Below are 14,537 nucleotides of genomic sequence, written 5' to 3'. Positions count from 1 at the left end.
CCGTCACGCGCGGCAGGTCAAAACTATTTGATAGTCGCATACTTAATAACAAGCACAAAACATGAAAAATCCCCTGATACGTTGAAAATTTTTCTCTTGGCAATAATCTCCATCAAAACAAAAAGTGATTTTAGTGCAATAAAATTGCAGATAATGTCTTTTACCATTCCTGTTGTTTTAAAACGCAAACAGGTGATCATTTGAAGGATCTAGATCTAGTTTGAAACGTTCACTACCACTTTCCAGAAACTTTGCACTGTCTTCTTAATTCGAGAAAAGATTCTTTCACTTTGTGATTACATTAAGCTGTTATTAATTAACACTAAACCTGCGGATTACCGAAACCGATCGTGGTATGTTGTTTTATAAAATTGGGAGGTAACTGCAGCTACCCATTTTTTTCATAAATACATAAAATCTTTTCTTTTCTTTTTATTTTTAGAATTTTTTCAATTACTTCTCATGGAAGTGTCTTTAGGATTCCAATAGTTGTCAAACTAAAAGTAGGTAGGTTTAGTGTTAATTATGAGGGCCACGAATTAACTTGTGCACCTAATATTGGCAAACTGTTGCTAATCCAGCGTGATGATTAGTTGGGAGAAGTTTCTATCGCACTAAACAACGTCTATGCAACGAAACAGGTTACAAAAATAGCAACTATATGAAAAGTCTGCCGCCTTATCGCTGCAAATCCGTCGATTCTTATTCGCCGCGTCAAAGGACCCTTCGCCCAATAAAAAAAGGAAGTTGGCCACAGTGAAGGGTCCAACAGCTTGCCGATTCATCGACTATCAGAGGCTTCCGTCGCGGAAGTTGGTGAAGCTTTGCGACTCGAAAAGAGGATCACAGTGTCGTCGGATTACGCGTTCGGAATCGCGTCGATGAACATCCGTCGGTCGTCCTTGTTTCTTCGCTGTCATCGAGCAGATATCGGATCAGCCCGTTAATCGGGGTGGACAGGACGCGAGAAAGGGCTGCGAGAGTAGAGAGTTGTCCGGAACAAAATGAAATTCCTAACTCACGCTAATTGCACGGGACGCGACGGATAGGGCGTTGTAGAGAGAGCGCCAAAGAGAGAGAGAGAGAGGGGGGGTGGGACGGACGGTTTCAGGGAGGTCGGCGATTAATAATTCGCCGAGCCAGGGCTGCCCGCTCGAAACTTCCAACCCCGACGATCGATCCTCGGGGAATTATCGAGATATGGATACGACAGTCGGATTACCGATCCACGGGAAACTTTTCGACGCCGAAAGACCGCGTCTCTCTCGGAGAGAGGCGGTGACACTTGAGCCACGCTGGAAAACCACCGGAATTACGACTTTGCGGGGCCTCTCCCACCACCGACACCTCGGCCTGCAATTAATGGCGGCGGATTACCGCCTGCGAAATTAGAAGACCGAGCGGTCGGAAGTCGCCGAGAGGAAAAATATTCACCGCGAGCGCGATGGGAATTTCGCGCGCGCGAACGTCGACCTCGTTCCTCGCCGTTCGCGAGAGCCCGTGCGACACCGCCTGAAACTATTTGATCATTCGCAGCATGCACGGTTTACGGAAGAAAAGACTGTAAAAGACTACCCGAGACTTGCATTCCCTTTGTCGCCTTTGCCCGTCGCTCCCGTTCCGCGCTAACTTTCGCGCACTACGTTTCGCTGAACTAACTTCGCCGGGAACTTTTCAATCTCGATCGGTTCCGAGGTCATTTCTACCCCCTGCGCTCTACGCTGTAATATTATTTATTAGGTGCGCACATCTCATAAATAAAAAATATTCCGACGAATATTCTTCACAGGTAACAGTCGGACAGTGTTGCCTGGATTAATCTGTTACGATTAGACTGCGGATTGTATGCGTTTACGGGATAATTGTGTAAGCGGAATTTAAAACAGTAGAAAACTCGAAAAAATTTAACAGTTTCAATATATAATAAATTATGTCAATCTAATGTCAATATAATAAATTTTTATTTGACCCTGGCTTCCTATAATCGACGCAGGAAAGTTTGAATTTGCATGAACATCCGCAGTCTATATGTGATTAATTTAACTTTTTGTGATCCGACGTGTTTTTTCTTTCTTTTGTTGCAGAAGTTGCTATAGTGTCATGTAATTTAATTATATTCTCATATGTAGCTTTGTTAGTCCTGTATGGAACAGCTGAGAAATACTACGATTGTTGTACAATACCATGAAATGGTTTATCGATAATTGTATTATCGATGAAATTAAGTTTTATTACCCTATTGAAAAAATAATGGCGCTAGTATTTTAAAAAACATGTGGAATATAGTTGATAAAAGATATTACAAATGATTCTAAACATACTCGGGTATGTTATTGTCAGAAGGGCCACTGGCCAAGTGTTAACAATGAACCTAACTGTGATTATAGTTCGTGTTGCTTTATAAAAGTGGCAAAATCGAGTTTGTTGGAATTTTACCCGATTTGTGTTACAATACGTGTTTCGATCAGGTTCATTCATGCTCTATGAAAGCAGCTTCATAATTTCAGCAATTGTGAAATGACGTTTCAGAATCTGACCGTTTGGTTGACAACGGTAGGTTTAGAATTAGCCAATTGTTACTTTCATTTAAATTCACATCGCATAATCGAACGCTGTTGGGTGTACAAGCGCATCGAACACTATTCAATACGGTGTCGTTCGATAAGCAACATGGAACTATTTATTCTTCTTGTATCTCAATTTAGAAAAAAGCTTTTGACGAAGGGAAATGTTTACCCTTGTTTTTGAAAACTTGCTACTGTTTGTAGTAGACGTAAAAAGTTGAATTGGATTGTCTGGTGCAAGAAAATCCAAATGGAAAAGAAGATTGAATTGAATTGAATTGGATGTAGCAAGAAAATTCTTGTAAACATTTGAAATTATTGAACAAATTTGAAAAAATCATTAGAAACGGACTCAGCAGTTACATGTAAGCGCCACGAATTAATTTGCACGCCTAATATATTTACATCAGAACGCTTCAGCAAGCTAATTAACATCAAATATACCGAAGCCGATAAAATGACCCGGTTCAGATATCTTATATTATAACTACTGAAATTATGCTCCCATTGGAAATTATTGAATAAATTTCTTTAATTAAGCGCATACTGTTGTAAAAATTGCGAAATAATTCCATAAATTCAATCTTGTAATATTTATAAAGCAACATATGCTAGTCAGTTTTAATATTCGACAAGCATTAAAGCATTAAAGACATCAAAGCAAATGTATTCACATACATTGTCAATTTTCCCTTCTCGAGATTAAATGTGTAGTTCTCAAAAGCTACGTTTTAACCCATTTTGAGGCAATCGTATAACTCCAAAACCCAGAAATTTGATTATCTCCGAGCATTTTCGTAACGAAGATTAATGAAATTAAACGCATTTAATCTCAAACATAAATGTTTAACAATTTATAAAACCGCCGTACGTAATTTTTATCCCCTTTGGCGTTCCTGTTCTAACGAAACAACAGGATCCTAAAGAACTAAAAAAAATTCTACAGTATCCAAAGCAGAAAATGGCTATAAACCCTCCTGCGAGGAGCGAACAATATTCCAAAATCCAAACAAATCCACTAATGCGAAAACAGTTTCGATCTAGGTGCGATAATTTTTAGCGACGCCTCCGAGTCGCCATTCGGGTGCAAAGGGTTAGGGGTTGCCGATGGCGTAAAATTCCTCGGAGTGCTAAGGATTAAGCGATTACCCGGTACGATACTTAGGCTAATTAGCTTCCGATAACTGTGTTCCGTAATCGCGAGAAGCCGACAAACGAACGGTGGATCATTCCGAAAAAAACCCAGCCCGATTTATCGAACGCGGACGGCCGATCGGACAGGTCGAGACTGATTGCGTTGATTCGCAATCTTGATCCGAATCTCGATTGACGGTGCGTGCGACGGGATTGCGGGGGGTTTAATCGCGGCAACGTTGAACTATAAACAACCTCGGTGGAAGCAACTATCGAAGAAACAACGTTCACAACGAATTGATCCGTTCGGCAAGAGGATCGCGAGGGGGCTAGACTGGGGGGTACCGTTCGTCGAAGTTGCAGCGGCTTTTCAGCCGTGATTAAAGGTCGAGCTAACTGAAAGTTCTCCATCCGGCTCGTATTTGCATACCTTCAAACTTAAACGGCTTCAAGAAGGGGAACAGAGTTAACACTTCGGTAAGTAGTTTACCATTAAACCATAAGTCCGTGTCGGCGGGTCGCTCGCGATTCACACGATCGGCGGACGCTGGTACGCCGCCGCCGCACAGATCCGTTAACATCTTGCCGAGGAGGCTGGGCAGACGACGTAAAACAATAACAACAACAACAACAACAAAACAGCGATCCTCGGACCCGTGCACGATCCGGTCAATGTCCACGAGGTCAGCGGCGAGAAGTTCATGGATCGACGAGGCATATCCAGGCACACAGCACACGGTATCGAGTCCCACGGTTGATATAGTCCTAGGTTGTGTCACCTAGACCCGGAACATCGCGGCGCAGACGGAAACTGCAGTTCGCACTGCACTCGGTGCACTCGGTGCACTCTCGGGCCGACTCCGGCAGCGTTCGGCTCTCTCGCGGAGGAACTGGTCCACCACTCCACCACCTGCACCCTCACCACCACTAGCCACGAGGTGTCTTCATCCCGTGATCCCGGTAGTCACCAACGCTGTACCGTGCACGAACAACAGCAACCAAACTATCTCCGAGAGAGAGAGAGAGAGAGAAGGATCTCGGGAGAAAACGCGAGAATAGGAACACACGGTGATCCTTGCAACCGGCGCTGGAAACCGAGACCGACCCGAAACACCCGAGCAGACCCGCTCCCAGGGACGACCCTTCGTGTGCGCGATCGGCTGTCTGTCCCGGGCTCTACTGACGGCCAGCCGCGCGACCTCCATGGAGGTGGCGGTGCTGGTGCTGGTGCTGGTGCTGGTCCTGCTGCTGCTGCTGCTGCTGGTGCTGCTGCTGGTGCTGGTGCTGCTGCTGCTGCCGCTGCTGCTGGTGCTGGTGCCGTGGTGGTAGAGAGCCGGCGATGGTAGTGGTGGTGGTGGTGGTGGTGGTGGTGGAGGTGGTGGTGGTGATGGTGACGGTGGTGGGTGGCAGGGGAAGTGGAGGATGGTCCGGCACTCGAGGAAGCCAGGGCATCCACGGCGCCGACGCCTGGTTTCATACCGACCACCAGTCCGGTCGATAACGCCACGGCAACCCCCGGGTCGTTCCGGCTCTTCTCCACCTCTCTCCACACTTTTCTCCCTTTTTCACCTCCTGTCGCTGTTCCCCTAGACTTTCTCCCTCTTCCGTGTGCCCTACACCACCGTCTTCTCTCTCTCTCACCCTCCTTCCCGGTTTTCTTCTTCTTTCGAGCTGTCCCGCCGTACCCCCGCTCACCCCAGCACCAGCCACCCCCAGCTCGATATCCTACTTTCTCTCTTCATCACGTTCCTCGGCGTCTTCCAGCCTCTCTATCTGAACCTCCTCTACTCGACCACCCTACTCTCTCTCCTCCTCGCATCTCTCCTTCTTCTCTCAGACCTCCACCCTCCGCCTACTATACTCCCACACAAACCCCGATGATACTCGCTGTTGCTGCTGCGCCTTCGCCGCTTTCGGCAGCCAGACTAGAACGAGATCGTCCGCGACCAACGAGGACGCAGACGGAGAAAGGGAGACTCTCTCTTTGTCGAAGTTGGCAGCAACAGACAGCACCCTGGCTGGAAAAGGAGGGACGGTCCACGACCTACGCCTTAGGTCCGCCAACGGATCCCGCTGTCTCAGCCTGGCCTCGCGATCAATTGCACTTTCAAAGCCGGCCACCGCACTACTCGGCTACCTAGGGCCCCGAGACAGCTGGACCGTACTCTGGATTTTCGTGTTTTCACCGCTGCAAATTGAATATCGAGGAATCGATGACACCCCCGCCACCCCCTTTCGCCCTACCACGCGCCGCTGCAAAAATTCGGTCGTTTTGCGTGTTGCAGGTCTCGCAATCTTTGTCTCCGTGGGATTTCCATGTCGTTTGATGCACCCGTTTGGAATGTACGAGGGGGAGTCGAACACGATTGGTCGAGGCACAGTGTAAATGGAAATTAATATTAACCCTTAGAGGGCCGGGGGTGACCACTATTGTGGCCAGAGATAAACTTAACCCTTAACGGACCAATGCCACCATATAAGCGGCATGGCAATTTTTACTTACTGGTTCCAATGCCGCGTATATGGCGGCAGAAATAAAAAAAATAAAATATAAATATTTTCCTGTCTATACTCGACATGAAAATGTTGAAAAATAGCTTGGACCTGGTGGGAAGTAAACTGGAAATACTTCCGGACCGTTAAGGGTTCAATATATATTTTTTGGTACATAAAATTCAAGTTTTCCTGGGAAAACTATAGTTATGCCAAGATCCAAGGAAAAATGCTGGGAGATTAAATCGAGAACCTTTGATGCAACTGTTTTCAAGTATTTGAGGCTAGTCAATGTTTGTTAGCAAAGAATGGAACTTTTTCGAAACTTTTGTTTGTCCGTACTCGTTGTCTAATGCAATGGGACGAATGGAAAATTAATAATTGGTCTAATTCGATGGATTTCTACTAAAAATTACTATTTTAATGCTTGCAGAGCTTTTGACGATCTCGTGGCAGCTATGATTGTTAGATCTGTTCAAATCTTTCAATTTCGTTTTACATATCTTTGATCCTACTCCGTTGAAATAAACGTTAATCTTCTTATTGAACCTAACCTGAACCTTGCCCTCACAAAGAGGATATTTTGACGATTTTGTGGCAGCTGTGGTTACGTTCGTTCAAATCTATAGTCGTCAGTTTCATTTTACATATTTTTGATCCTACTTTGCCGAGATCAACGTTAATCTTCTTATTCGATCTAACCCCGACCTAAGCCTCAAAAAGATGATGTTTCTGACGATTTTATGGCAGTTGTGGTTAGATCCACTCAAATCTTGACTCAACAATTTTATTTTACATATTCTTGAAACTACCTGTTTGATAGCAATGTTGATCTTCTTATTGAACCTGAAATTATTTTAACTGTAATTCTGATGAAGAATTAAATAACTCAATATTTATTTAACCAAATACTTAGGTACGATTTCCTAATGGGTTCCTACACATTGTTGCACAAAATGAACTGTATATTCGCCAAAAGCTAGAAATCCAGTAGTAATGGATTCAGATTAACGAACAACGATATTACTGCAATAATAATCCAACTAAAACCCGCATATTCTTCGTGAAAAATGTTGAACTCAACAATTGAAACAATTCTTCCACGATTTAAAATTGGAACGGCGCGCTGTCAACCGTCGTCGAAAAAATCCGTTGTATACGTTACAGGCTTTTTACACCGAACGAGTTCTAATAAAAAGAATGAACTGACCATCGCCACTTTTTTTGCAACTAAAATTGCAGGTTTTGTCCATCCAGTATGTTCGAAACACAATGCAGCAGTAAGCCCGCTCACTACTTGTCCGATTGTTTTCGACTGCGCCGCCGCTCCGGCAAATAAAGCTACCGGATTAGCAAACATCGAAGATACCGTTCCAAGTTAAATTAACGGGAATCGAGTTAGCCTAACTTCTCCTATATCTCGGGATGGAGATCGTCTACTCACCCTGCTCTCTCTCGCTCTCTCTCTCTCTCGCTCTCTCTCTCTCTCTCTCTCTCTCTCTCTCTCTCTCTCTCTCTCTCTCTTCTCTCTCATTCTCGTTGAAGAATCGCGGCTTTATCGGCGTAAAATGTGTTCGAGCTCTTTATGAATCTGTTTCTTCCTCCTCGTTCGCGACATTTGCCCGAAGTTAATCGCGTCATCTATTTCGGTAAAGATCGAACGGTTTCGATATATTTAGGTGACTTATTTTAGTTAGACCTTACATGAAAGAGATTCCAATACAGGTCGCTATTCTGAATCTTTAACCTCTAGCCTTACGATTTCATTCTGTGACTTCTTGGGCATTTCCTCTGGACATATAGGCGCATATAATGACGCTAACAAGGCTATGAATACACTGCGGATCTCTCACGCATTTGCGACAAAAATGGGGACGAGAAACACGAAACAGTAAATATAATGTTAAATATCGTCGTACTGTTTTTAATGCATTGGCACTGTTAAGAAAGGAAACGAATTTGTATTTTACTCAGTTTGTCACGACAGCTATGAATAATACAGAAGAGGTATTCGATCGTGAAGACAAAATTAACACGGTTTTCTATTCAAAATCGAAGATAATGAAATTTCATTCTCGGATGTAGATATTATTATGCTTGTATAAATCAATTATACTATTTCTTGAAAATACAGTCCCGAAAATTCGATCACAATCGATGTTACAGCAGCACGCCACACGAGTATGCTGAAGGGCGCGTATGTTAGTGACCTCGCGTCTGATCACTCTGTCAAACTTAATGAGACTAGTTGCAACTTGGATCCGTGTGGCGACAATTTTCTGATAGTTACGTACGTGCATCGCGCCCTTCGAAGACAATGGGTTGCGCGGCTAAGGATTTTGAATAGATCAACAGCAATTTGAATGGTGAACTAACAGCTCACCGCCAGCAACGTAATCCAATCATTTCGTTTGGGATTATTATATAAAAAGTGACTTATAAACCTCACTTATAATCCTTTTGGTACAGCAAGGTTCTCGAAAATCCTATTAATAAGCTTCCCGTAGATAAAGTATTAAACTCCTTTAATCCTGCTGCTTGAACTTGCAGCTGGCTATTTTGCCATAAATGGATATAATCCGGGGTCTGGCGATCCCAATTAAAATAGAACTACTACGATTAAAAATATACAAAAATGTGACCGATATTCTTAAAACCTTTTAACACTTTGATCGCCAAACTAGAAACCCGAAAAATTCCATAAAATCAAAGTAAGTTATTGAATGAAATAAAAATTGCAAAAAATTAAATGTATAATACTGAGTGATCCTCCAACTTTCTTGCATGTTACAGATCCTAATCAAGCTTAGTACAACGAATACATCAACGTAAAAATTCATTTTAAAACCTGCACAAATAATTCCGTCACCCACATATGAACGTGGCATTTAACGTGTTAATCCTACCGCTTGAAGTTGCACGCAAAATATGTACAATCCGGCGTCCAACGCTGACAATTAAAATAGAACTGTGATTATAAGTTTTGAAACAGTCGGTGGACTTTCACAAATCCGAAGGAACTCGTCGTCGTCGGGATACAAAGATTTCACAGTGAAAAGAAGCCCGCGACGCATGGTTGCTCGCAACCTCGTGCAAGTCTGACGAGAGAGGAGAGGAGAGGAGAGGAGAGGAGAGGAGAGGAGAGAGAGCGTAAGCTTTCGCTCGTTAAGGTCCGTAAATAACGACGGCGTCGAGGACAACGAGGCAATTTCTGGGCGAGTGCTCGCCCACAAGCGTGCTCGTGTTTCGGTGGCTCGTGCTCGGTGACGGCAATTTGAATATGCCACCGGATTTTTCCTGTCGTTATGGCGTCTGGATTCGACGGGGCGGGAGTTTCGAATCATCGATGTACATAGATCGCTGGTTACCATGAGTTTTCACGTTTTATCCTGATTGCCGTTCGAGCTCCGTTTCCCCGAGGATTCCGACCGGGACAATGCCGGTTTGGTGACGTATTTATCTCGACTAAGACTCCCATGGGAGTCTCGGCTTAATCGGAAGGGGGTGGTGAGTTTACGAACCATTGAGGATGTCGCTATGCTGCTTGTATATTTTATCCGCTCGCATTAACGCTGCGTCGCGTGCTGCCGCCATTCAATTTCCACCGAAATTATTAACAATCTTTCCTCGTTCTGCTTTGCCACGCTGAGAGCTCACGTTGTGCTCTTCAAGTTTCTGATCTGGTAATTAGACGGCAAGCTTTATGCAAAATAAAAAATAGCCTACGTCGGTCGGGGGAAGCTGGAGTCGAATAAAAATTAATTTTGAAGAACTAAAATGTTTAATTAGAATTTAAAACTCAGAAAACTACAATATTCTTAGATTTCTCTAGTCTTCCACTGTTTTTATTTCAACTAATTTCTTCGTCTTGGAAATTTCTGGATAAATTTTTATTCGAATATATTTACACGTTTGTTTTAAGATAAATTGTTATTTGAATGTATCTATTTCAAGATAAATTGTTATTTGAATATATCTATTTCAAGATAAGTTGTTATTTGAATATATCTATTTCAAGATAAATTGTTGTCTGAATCTATTCGTGTTTTACACCATTGCACAGTTCGCTCTGCTGATTTGTACAAATGGTTTTTGCTTTTATCGTTTCCATTTAACACAGTTGAAATAAATATGCAGAAGTACAGGTACGAGGGATTTCGTTGAATGCGTTCGAAATCAGATATAAAATTATAAAAATGCGACCAACGTTAATCAAAGCTCATTCACGGATTCTAATAACAGATTTTAACCAGAAAAAGCAGCCAAAAGTAATCAGTGAATTGTGAATGTTTATGCGAAATCAAAATCTCTGGAACAATTGGAAAGAGATAAATGCCCAAGAGAAATTCAATACCTCTTTCATAAATTTTAAAGAAGTGGGATAGAATGTGACAGCGTTATCCGATTCTTTTAACATTTTTATCGTTCGGTATTTCACACATTTACGTTTGTCATAAATGGAGTCCAATGATTGAACTGCGGATTTTTACGGGAAATAAAAATTGTCTGCATTGATTGTTAGATACAATAGCTGTGTAGACATTTATTTACTTTTTCAATAGCCTGAATCGGTTGAAAATGATAAAATGGTGGTTTCAAATTTTTGATGTATTTTACGGTTGTGAATTTGGTCCGTACTAACAATCACAATAATGCCTGCTCACTGGACTGCGAATGTTTATACATTTACAGCACATAAAAGTTTCACTCTTTATGTACCAGAAGCCTTATTAATGGAATATTTAATAATTGCGCTGCACATAATAATCCCAAGCGAAATCTGTCAGATTACGATTGTTACGATTGGTCCAATAAACAATCTCTTGAAATAATCGCTGTCGGAGAATATTAATTTTAATCCCATAAACGCGCCATCTTTTTGCCTCGGATTGTACATGTCCTCCGACGAGTGGTACGAGCACAATATCGGGCAAGCGGGAATTTACAAGGGTAACTACCCGCCAAAATGGCTTTTCAACAAACACGCGGAATGTTTTCGAAAATTAATTTGATCAGCACTCGACCGAGCGAACGCGGACGTTTCGCGTCCGTTTCGTTGCTTCAATAGTTCGACGCCGAGGAGAACCGGAAATAGAATGATTCGTATAAAAAACATAGTCGACAGCCGGACCGGACATTTTTGCGGTTGCCGGAATTAGCGGTGGTGGATAAAAAAAGGGAGGAGGTGACGGGGACATGAATACCAATTAATGGGCCCCGACAATTACGGGAGCCCGCGCAAATTATACTCGCGGGAAATGTCGATATTGAAAGGATGCGAATGGGATTTCATTTTGCGCGACGTCCAAGTTAATTGGAAACTGAGCGACGAATCTGAAAAAAAATCTGATACCCGTGACGACGCCGAAGGCAACGACGGACAATTTAATGGAAGGTTTTTTAGCCGGACCGGTGTAAGTAAATACAATTAGAATTTTTACATCGTACGCGATGTGCGAATCAATGATTTTATGCGGATCGTGCTGTCCATAAATCCATTAATGAATTGCGGATTATATCGAATTTATATCGTGTAAAAATTTATCAAGTACCGAAAGAGACTTTTATCAATTTAATCCTCGAAAAGCGAACGTTTCTGACAATTCCACGGACGATAATGCCACGGTTCATTCAGGTAGTTGTTAACTTTTTTTTATCCCTTTCCAGTCGAAACTATTTTAACTCCAGAGCTAAAAAATTTTGTCGAATTTAAACAATTTTTCCCACAATCATTTTATAAATCAGAAAAAGTGAAATGAAAGGCATTAATCGCACCGCACATTTTTAACACGTAACTTTTTAGCTGTTTATTAAACACAGACAAATGTAGAAGTGTGGACATTGTTTGCAATTATGGTACCTTCATTCCCAAGCGGTGCTTTTAAAATTCTGGGTTGAAATGGCACCTGTCGCCATTTTCCTTCCTCCAGTGTTTAAATTAGTAATCTAGCTCTCTAAGAAACACGTTTTAACAATTTTTTTAAAATCCTGGATCCCGCAGGATTTACTGTGACCTAACAAGGTGAACGTAACTTTTATAAGAAGTTCGCATTTTCTCAGAGTCCACCATGTGTTTAAATTTTTCACAACTCAGATTTACAACCAAAATCTTGGGAACATAGATGTACAGTGGTTTCTCTATATATGTCACCAAGGCCTGGGTCTCGATGCGTTGTTGACATATATCGAGAGTTCACTGTACAGATATTTCAACTAATAACCTAACAGGCAAGTTGCATAAAAATTGACAAAGTGATCGAGTGACCCGTCTCTTTATCGCCGGACCGTCGGACGAACGCATTCGCGAGGAACAACTGGCGCGAAAGTAATTGAAGATAATTAACTCTCGAGGCTCGAGTGGCAGTCTTACATCGGCGACCCGATATCAGAAATCGATCGGCGACCCGACCCCGTCCCGGCGAACTTTCGAAAGAACTTTTCGTTGGACCCTATTTATTAATCCCGCCGTTTTTCTCCGGAAGGATATAGAAAGAGGTAAAAACTCCGAGCGATAAAGCGCAGTCAGATTCCTCGAGCATCGATTCATCTCTATCAGGTCCGGACAAACAAATGCCCGCCGATAGAGCGGGAAATTTAAAAAAATCTCTTGGCCCGTAAGCCGGTTGCGCGGAGGGCTCGGCTTTCAAGGCGGTCGATCGATTCCCGTCGCAGTTAATTAGATCCCCTCAATCCTGCGCAATCCAAGAGAATACGGATCCTTCGCCTCGCGGACAAATAGATCGAATTTTCTCGGCCGACACAGGAGTAACCGTAACTTATGAAGCAACCGGGAACCACGTTGGAAAAAAGGAACGAAGCGGGGAGAAGAAGGAGGAAATTGCCTGTTCCTTGTTTGCCCGCCGAGGAAGCAGTCCGTTAATTAAGCAGGTGTATCCGGGCGCAGTTATCGGCAAACAAATTTTAGGCAGGAAATAAAACGTTGCGCGGAGAACGTTCAAACGGACGGATCTGACGCAACCCATGGAAACAATCGAATTTTTCTACGCGAATCAACAGTACTATATCGTGATAATGTTTTTGTCAAATTTCAACGCGAAATTCGATGTACCGACAAAGCTGTAATCGATTTTGCAACGACAAGCGTGCGAGACGGTGGGCGCGAAAACAATTATTTGGTATTATGATCACTGCGGATTTTACGCCATGGTAAAAAAGAGTGCATTTTAAAACAGAAAGACTAAAACGATTTAACAACACCGACGTGCAATCTTCAACTTATTGAAGCAATTAAAGTAAAAATGAAACGTCCATCTGGCTCTTGTCTCTTGCAATAGGTGCAAACAATGTTTATTTCGCACGAAGTACCGCAGTCTAATGATTGCAAACTTCTACGGAAATAATGAGGCCATAGAAACCATCGGGAATCATCGAGAAATATAACGAAGTCATACACGAGTCAAGTATACACGATGGCAAAGCAAAACCTGTGCAAAAATGTATCTGCATACTAGAAAAATATCCAAATTGTTAGAATTTCGCAGGAATATTTAAAAATCGCTGACAAACGAACGATGTTTTCGAGAATGGTTAAAAAAGGACCTCGCGTCGTGAAAATGTAAAACATATTATTGTATGTAATTGTTTCTCGTCTTCTGAGCTACCTTAAAATTAACGGAACACGCGAACGTAGTGACTCACCGTTCTCCGGCTTCCTCAGCTTCCGGTTCCCAGAAGATCCACACGCGACACGATTAGAATCGAGTGAAAATCTCGGAGATCGTACGGGCAGCGTGTGGAAACGGATGGACCACTGCTGTCAAGTGTCACGATGACTTACGAACGGACCATGCGGTCGAGGCAACGAGCGAAACACGACTGATGACTCCCTCGTGGGGCGAGATTTGCATACACCTGAGCGGCCAGGTAGAAACGCAAACAAGAAACACCTCGTCAGGGCATCAGATTTACCTGGACACTGCAAAACACAAAATCATATGTAATTCTACAATTTTCCAGGTATATTGCGTCCTCTAAAATTCCAATTGAACGTTGTTATAGTTTAAAAAAAAAATTAATGGGAAAACACCTCGAAGTGGGGGATGCGCGCGCATTTGTCCCCCGAAGATGGCAACGCACGTGCTGGCATTTTTCTCCGACGACACACACACACGATGCTACTATAAATTTGCTTCTTATTTCTTATCATTTTTTTTTTTACTATTTTCAGACAGTGTAAGAGGAAAATTTCGTAATCGAAAGCAACTGTATCGCGACGCGGCGAGAATTTTCAAAGAGATGGTGCAGCCAGCTGTTCGATCGCGTTTCCTAAAGTCTCACGGTGAAAAGGCCGTAAAGGATCGATAGATCTAATCGCGGAATTTAATC

At 42.8% G+C, this 14,537-nt stretch overlaps 1 protein-coding gene across 1 annotated transcript in view; it reads left to right on the top strand.

Annotated features, from left to right (window-relative positions):
- The first annotated feature begins 3,649 nt into the window (after nucleotides 1-3,649).
- LOC143362480 (hydroxylysine kinase) overlaps nucleotides 3,650-14,537 on the top strand; it is a 187,193-nt gene continuing 176,305 nt past the window's right edge. Inside the window, exon 1 of the mRNA XM_076802696.1 lies at nucleotides 3,650-3,657. The gene's annotated coding sequence lies outside the window, so the exon portion shown is untranslated. The remainder of the gene's footprint in view (nucleotides 3,658-14,537) is intronic.

The sequence above is a fragment of the Halictus rubicundus genome, chromosome 17 (assembly GCF_050948215.1).
Source record: "Halictus rubicundus isolate RS-2024b chromosome 17, iyHalRubi1_principal, whole genome shotgun sequence".
Taxonomy (NCBI): Eukaryota; Metazoa; Arthropoda; class Insecta; order Hymenoptera; family Halictidae; genus Halictus; species Halictus rubicundus.
Note: the sequence above shows the minus strand (reverse complement) of the source record. Positions and strands in the feature narration are given on the sequence as shown.